This window comes from Mixophyes fleayi, chromosome 6, assembly GCF_038048845.1.
Source record: "Mixophyes fleayi isolate aMixFle1 chromosome 6, aMixFle1.hap1, whole genome shotgun sequence".
NCBI lineage: Eukaryota > Metazoa > Chordata > Amphibia > Anura > Limnodynastidae > Mixophyes > Mixophyes fleayi.
Window position 1 is genome coordinate 121,553,883 of NC_134407.1, and position 6,393 is coordinate 121,560,275.

Consider the following 6,393-nt stretch of genomic DNA (forward strand, 5'->3'; position numbering starts at 1 on the left):
ATAAGGATATTCTTATGTCTATCCCCAGCATTTTTAAACTGCTTTATTGTACTAGCCTCTACCACCCACTTATCCACTACCCTTTCTGTGAAGTAGTTTTTCCCTCAAATTTTCTCTGAACCCACTTCCCTCCAGTTTCAGTGCATGTCTTCGTGTTCTAGTACTTCTCTTCCTTTGAAGAATGTTTCTCTAATGTACCTTGTTCATACCCTTGATATATTTGAAAGTTTCTATCATGTCCCCCCTCTCCCTTTTCCGCTTCAAACTAAACGTATTAAGTTCTTTTAGTCTTTCCGGGTAAGTTTTGTGCTGTAGGTCATGCACCATTTTAGTTGCCCTTCTTTGTACAGTTTCTAATGTGTTTATATCCTTCTGGAGATATGGCCTCCAGCATTGAACACAGTATTCTAGATGAGGCCGTACCAATGACCTTATACAGTGGCATTATTACTTCTGCTACTGATGTCTCTCCCTATGCAACCAAGCATCTGACGTGCCTTCCTCAATGCTTTATTGCATTGCTTACCTGCCTTTTGTCACCTGAAATAGTGACTCTTCGATCCCTTTCCTCCTCAGTGGTTTCCATTATAGTACCATTAATCCTATATTTTTGACATTAAACTATAGTTGCCACTGTCTTGACCATTCCTCTAGTCTACCTAGTCCATCAGTCATTTGTTTTACCCCTCCTACTGTGTCTACGCTGTTGCATATATTTGTGTCATCTGCAAAAAGGCATACTTTCCCTTCAATACCATTTGCAATGTCTCCAATAAAGATATTAAAAAGCATTGGTCCAAGTACAGATCCTTGGGTACTCCACTGGTAAGCAATGCACATGTTACCAATCGAGAAAACAACAGGAATTATACATAAGGAACAATAAATATCACAGTGGTATCACTGGAAGGAGGATAACTGTGATGGGGCTAGTTGCTCAGAATATCAGGTGCTCCAATCTAGCAATGGGATGGGAGAGGAAATGGACGCTGAATAAGGTAGGCCCAGGGTCTCCATGACATAGCTCTGTTATGGCACGTGATGACCGAGAGGGGAGGGGGGGATTCCAGAATTCTGAGATAGTGGCCCTAGCCGCTATAAGAATGGGGCCTACAACAAATCTCATGGGGCTGGAGATGCAGAGGATGCAAGTGAAGCAAGACTGTTTCTGTAGAAAGTAGAAAAATTACAGATGCCACATAATTAATCAGATCAAATATTTCAACCCATTAAGCCTGCAATTCCAGGTAGGACCAAAAGATAGGGAGTAAGTTCCCAACCACACAACAGTTACTCAACAGAATTTGGACACACTAGGCATAAACCCTCTGTGGTCAGAAAAAATTGATGTATTAGTTTAAGGAACATTAACGAATGGTTAATATATTTTGACATCTTGGATACGTTAAAAATCCTCATCAGATATGGGCATGTGGAGGTCTGCTTCTCTTTGGGATTGTATTGACAGCTTACAGTCCTCAATAGAGGACATAAGGAGCATGTACCAGGAGGAGATGCCTTTAGCATGGAGATAATCGCTGATTTATGCAAGAAGGGGGGTAGTTGGGATGGGTCGGGACTGAAACCAATGGCAGACTTGTAGATATTTATAGCAGTCCCTAGCATGCATTCTGAAATGGTCGTCAAGATGAGAAAAGGGGAGGAGGGAGGTATTCTCCATAAGGAAATGTAGTTTAACTATGCCCCGTGCATGCCAGGTTAGTAGGCTCAGATTGGGGATGAATTTGGACAGGCCAAGTATAGACCAGTTGGAGGATGGGAGAGTAAAATCAGAAGTTTAATGTACCTATTTATTCCACACCCTAAGAGAGTCTTGGATACTCTTCAGAGAAAAGGCCTCTAAGGGTCTGTACTTAGTGTCCAAATCGGCCAATGGGATTAAGTGAAAGGAGTGTTGCTCAATGGAGACCCAAGGCTTAGTAGGGTCAGATGCCAACCAGTCCCTGAGTTGATCCAAAAAGCAAGCTAACTGATAAAATGCCAAGTTAGGGAAGGCCAGACCACCCATCTAGTAGTGGCACTGCAGTGGCAGACAGGATGGCAGTTTGAAAAACTAGGCCCCAAAGAGCACATAATGGCAAAAAAAAAGGTGCAAGATGGAATTGTCCTTGGGCCCTCTGACCCACCCTTATGTTGTTGAAATAGGACATGCACACTTTAACAAACCAATCATTTCAGCGACAGGGCCTACCAAACAACTGTGGCTGAAATGATTGGTTTGTTTGGGCCCCCACACAAAAAAAGCTATTCATCTCTCCCTGTACAAACTAAACTGGCTCTACTGCGGAAAGATGTCGTCCTCATCCTCTGATTACTCGCCCCCTTCAGTGTGTACTTCCTCATCCTCACACATTATCAATTCGTCCCCGCTGGACTCCACAATCACAGGTCCCTCTGGAGGCCAGTGCTGGTCTTGATTGAAGAATTGATAATTCATTTTTATGAACATCATCTTCTCAACGTTTTGCGGAAGAAACCTCCTTCGCCGCTCACTGACCAGGTTCCCCGCTGCACTAAAAACTCTTTCGGAGTACACACTGGAGGGGGGACAACTCAGGTAAAATAGAGCCAGTTTGTACAGGGGGCTTCCAAATTGCCTTTTTAACCCACCAGTAAGAATATGGACTGTCTGACATGTCTACTTGGATGGTGTCAGCAAAGTAATCCTCCACCATTTTTTCAATGGTGACAGCATCCAATGCAGCGACGGTAGACATGTCTGCAATGGTTGGCAGATCCTTCAATACGGACCAGATGTTCTCAGCATCCCCGCCAGCGGGTCGTTTATGAAATCTCAGCTGTTCCTCGCAGCCACAGGTGTGGAAGAAAATGAAGGAGGAGCTGTTGGCATGTCACGGTCCTCTTCAGAGGACAATCTCCTGACCAGCAGGTGTTTGCACTGCTGTAGGCTTGTGTCCGCCAGAAACAGAGACACAACATACGCTTTAAACTGAGGATCGAGCACGGTGGCCAGAATGTATTCCTCTGACTTTAAAAGAGTGACCACCCTCGGATCCTGACAAAGCATACGAAGGGCTTCATCCACAAGAGCTACATGCTTTGAGGAATCGCAATAACAGCTCCTCCCTCACTTTCTCCAGCTGCTTCTGCAACAGCCTGATCAGTGGAATGACCTGACTCAGGCTGGCAGTGTCGGAACTGACTTCTCGTGTGGCAAGTTCAAACGGCTGGAGAACCTTGCACAACACGGAAATCAGTCTCCACTGCGCTTGACTCAGGCGCATCCCCACTCCTTTGCCTATGTGTAGGTGGCTGTGTAGGCTTGAATGGCCTTTTGCTGCTCCTCCATCCTCTGCAGCATATAGAGGGTGGAGTTCCAGCGCGTCACAGCCTCTTGTTTGAGGTGATGGCAGGGCAGGTTCAGGCTTTTTTTATGTTGTTCGAGTCTGCGGTATGCAGTGGCAGAATGCTGAAAGTGTCCAGCAATTTTGCGGGCCACCGCAAGCATATCCTGCACACCCCTGTCACTCTTAAGGTAATGCTGCACCACCAAATTTATTGTGTGGGTAAAACATGGCACGTGCTGGAAATTGCCCATATGTAATGCCCGCACAATGTTACCGGCGTTGTCCGACACCACAAATCCCCAGGAGAGTGTAAGTGGGGTAAGCCACTGCGAGATTATTTCCCTCAGTTTCTCTAAGAGGTTGTCAGCGTTGTGCCTCTTATTAAAACCGGTGATACACAACGTTGCCTGCCTTGGAATGAGCAGGCGTTTTGGAGATGCTGCTACTGATACTGCTGCTGTTGCTGCGGAAGGCGATGCATCTACCCAGTGGGCTGTCACAGTATTATAGTCCTTAGTTTGCCCTGAACCACTTGTCCACATGTCCGTGGTTAAGTGGACAGTGGGTACAAGCGCATTTTTCAGAGCACTGAGGACACTTTTTCGTACTTCTCTGTACATCCCGGGTATCGCCTGCCTAGTGAAGTGGCATCTCGACGGGATTTGGTGTCGGGGACACAATACCTCCATCAACCGTCTAAATCCCACTCCACTGATAGCGGACACCGGACGCACGTCTAACACCAACATAGCTGTTACCGCCGCAGTTATCCGCTTTGCCATAGGATGACTGCTGTCGTACTTGGTGCTCATGGCAAACGACTGTTGTACAGTCAACTGTTTAGTGAAAGACGTAGCGTTCTTATGACTTCCCCTCTGGGAAGATGACCGACTACCAGCAGCAGTGGCAGTAGTAGGCGTACCGCTGCAGGATCCTCCGGAGGAATCCCGGTTTGAAGAGGACTCAGTCATGCCGATGACATGGCCTGCAGGACTATCTCTGATCGAGATTGTGGAGGAAATTGACGAGGAGGGTGTTGCTGGTGTGGATACAACAGGACCAAGAGATTTAGGTGTCCCTGGACTGCTGACGGTCCTAGCTACAGGTCCTGAACTAAACACTGAATTATGAAGGTTCTTCAGGTGACGTATAAGGGAGGATGTCCCTAGGTGGACAAGTTCCTTACCGCTGCTTATTTGAGCTTTACATAAGGTACATATGGCCATACATTTGTTGTCCGGATTGGGATAGAAATAATTCCAGACTGAAGAGCGGGATTTTTTGGTCTTCTGCCAAGGCATGACCGTGGGCTTTTTCATCCCATGGACAACAACTGTTTCCCCCCCTGGTGCCTCATTTAAGATAACCACATCAGCATCCTCCTCCTCAAGTTCCTCCTCAGTGCCAGCTACATCAATATCCTCCTCCCGGTGTACAACATTGACACCTTCATTAGCCAAATCTGTAACTGGACTGTGGGTGATCCTTCCAGCATATGCAGAGGGCGTGCTGCAAATGGTGGAAGGAGCCACCTCTTCCCGTACAGTGATGGGAAGGTCAGGCTTCGCAACCACCAACACCCTTGGACTCGCCTTGGGGATTTGTGATGCCATCTCTTTAGAAGACAGAGTTGTTTGCTGTGTTGTTGATGACAGCTTAACTCTCTTAAATTTTTTTAGAGGGGGGGAGGAGGAGGGCTTAGATCCTTGGGTGAAGCTGAACCACTAGTCATGAACACGGGCCAGGGCCTAAGCCGTTCCTTGCCACTCCGTGTCGTAAATGGCATATTAGCAAGTTTACGTTTCTCCTCAGATGATTTTAATTTTCTTTTTTTGCTAATTTTAGTGAACTTTGGCTTTTTGGATTTTAAATGCCCTCTACTAGGAGATTGGGCATCGCCCTTGGCAGACGACGTTGATGGCATTTCATCGTCTATGTCATGACTAGTGGCAGCAGCTTCAGCATTAGCAGGAAGTGGTTCTTGATCTTTCACTACTTTATCCTCCAAATTTTTGTACTCCATTATATGCAGCACAAGAGAGTGTACCCCTAAACCACACACACCCGGCAAAGGCTTTAAAAAGTATATGCGGCACGACTTGTCTGTAAACCAAGCTCCAAAAGCCCCTGGTGTGATTCTGGGTGTAAAGTCAGGACTGGCAGTCAGGGGAGTAAGAGGCAATAGTAGGGATGATATAAATAAATAAAAATTCGGAGTCTGGAACAACAGGGTCTATACTCTGCGGGTCAATTGATGAATAAATCAACCAAGAAACCATTGCGTTATGCCCAAGCTAGTGAAAAATTTCCATTTCTAGGCCCTTGCGGGATGACATTTCTCCAAGCCCAACATTATGTCAAGAGCCTAATTGTTTTTTTCTCAGACATAGATTGGGATAACCCATTAGACAATATTCTACTCTCTAAATCCCCCAAACAAAAAGCTATTTCAATTCATTATAGACTCCTGAGAAACAACATAGACTATTCTACTATACGCTCGGGCCTTGCTCAATGGTTATTGACATTCCCGCACTTAACTAATGAAATTTTGCTTAAAAACTTAAACATCTCGATCAGATTACTCCCAGCCTCTACATATGTAGAAATGTTCCTCAACATATTTCACAGGGGATATATATCTCCACATCGCAGATTGGCTATGGGTCTGTCAGATAATGATAGGTGTCCTAAATGTGGGATGGGAGGGGCAGACTTGTTTCATTGTTTCTGGGGATGTCCGGTTATTAGAGGGTTCTGGATACGTGTGTGGAGGTTTGCTACCGCTGATCTTGTAAATTATCTCCCTTTCACACCAGACTGGGCTATATTGGGCATTCTCCCACCAAATGCCCGCACATCCAGAGGTGGCAGACGTATGCTGCTGATTATTTCGGCAGTGGCAAGAAAATGCATCCTCCACATGTGGATCCAGAGCACATCCCCCACACTGGACCTCTTTAAAGAAAAAATGTTCTTTGCCATGAAAATGGACTGGTTAGAAGCCTCCCTCCAAAAAACAAAATACACAGGGAGATTTTTTGACACTTGGGAGAGCTTTGTT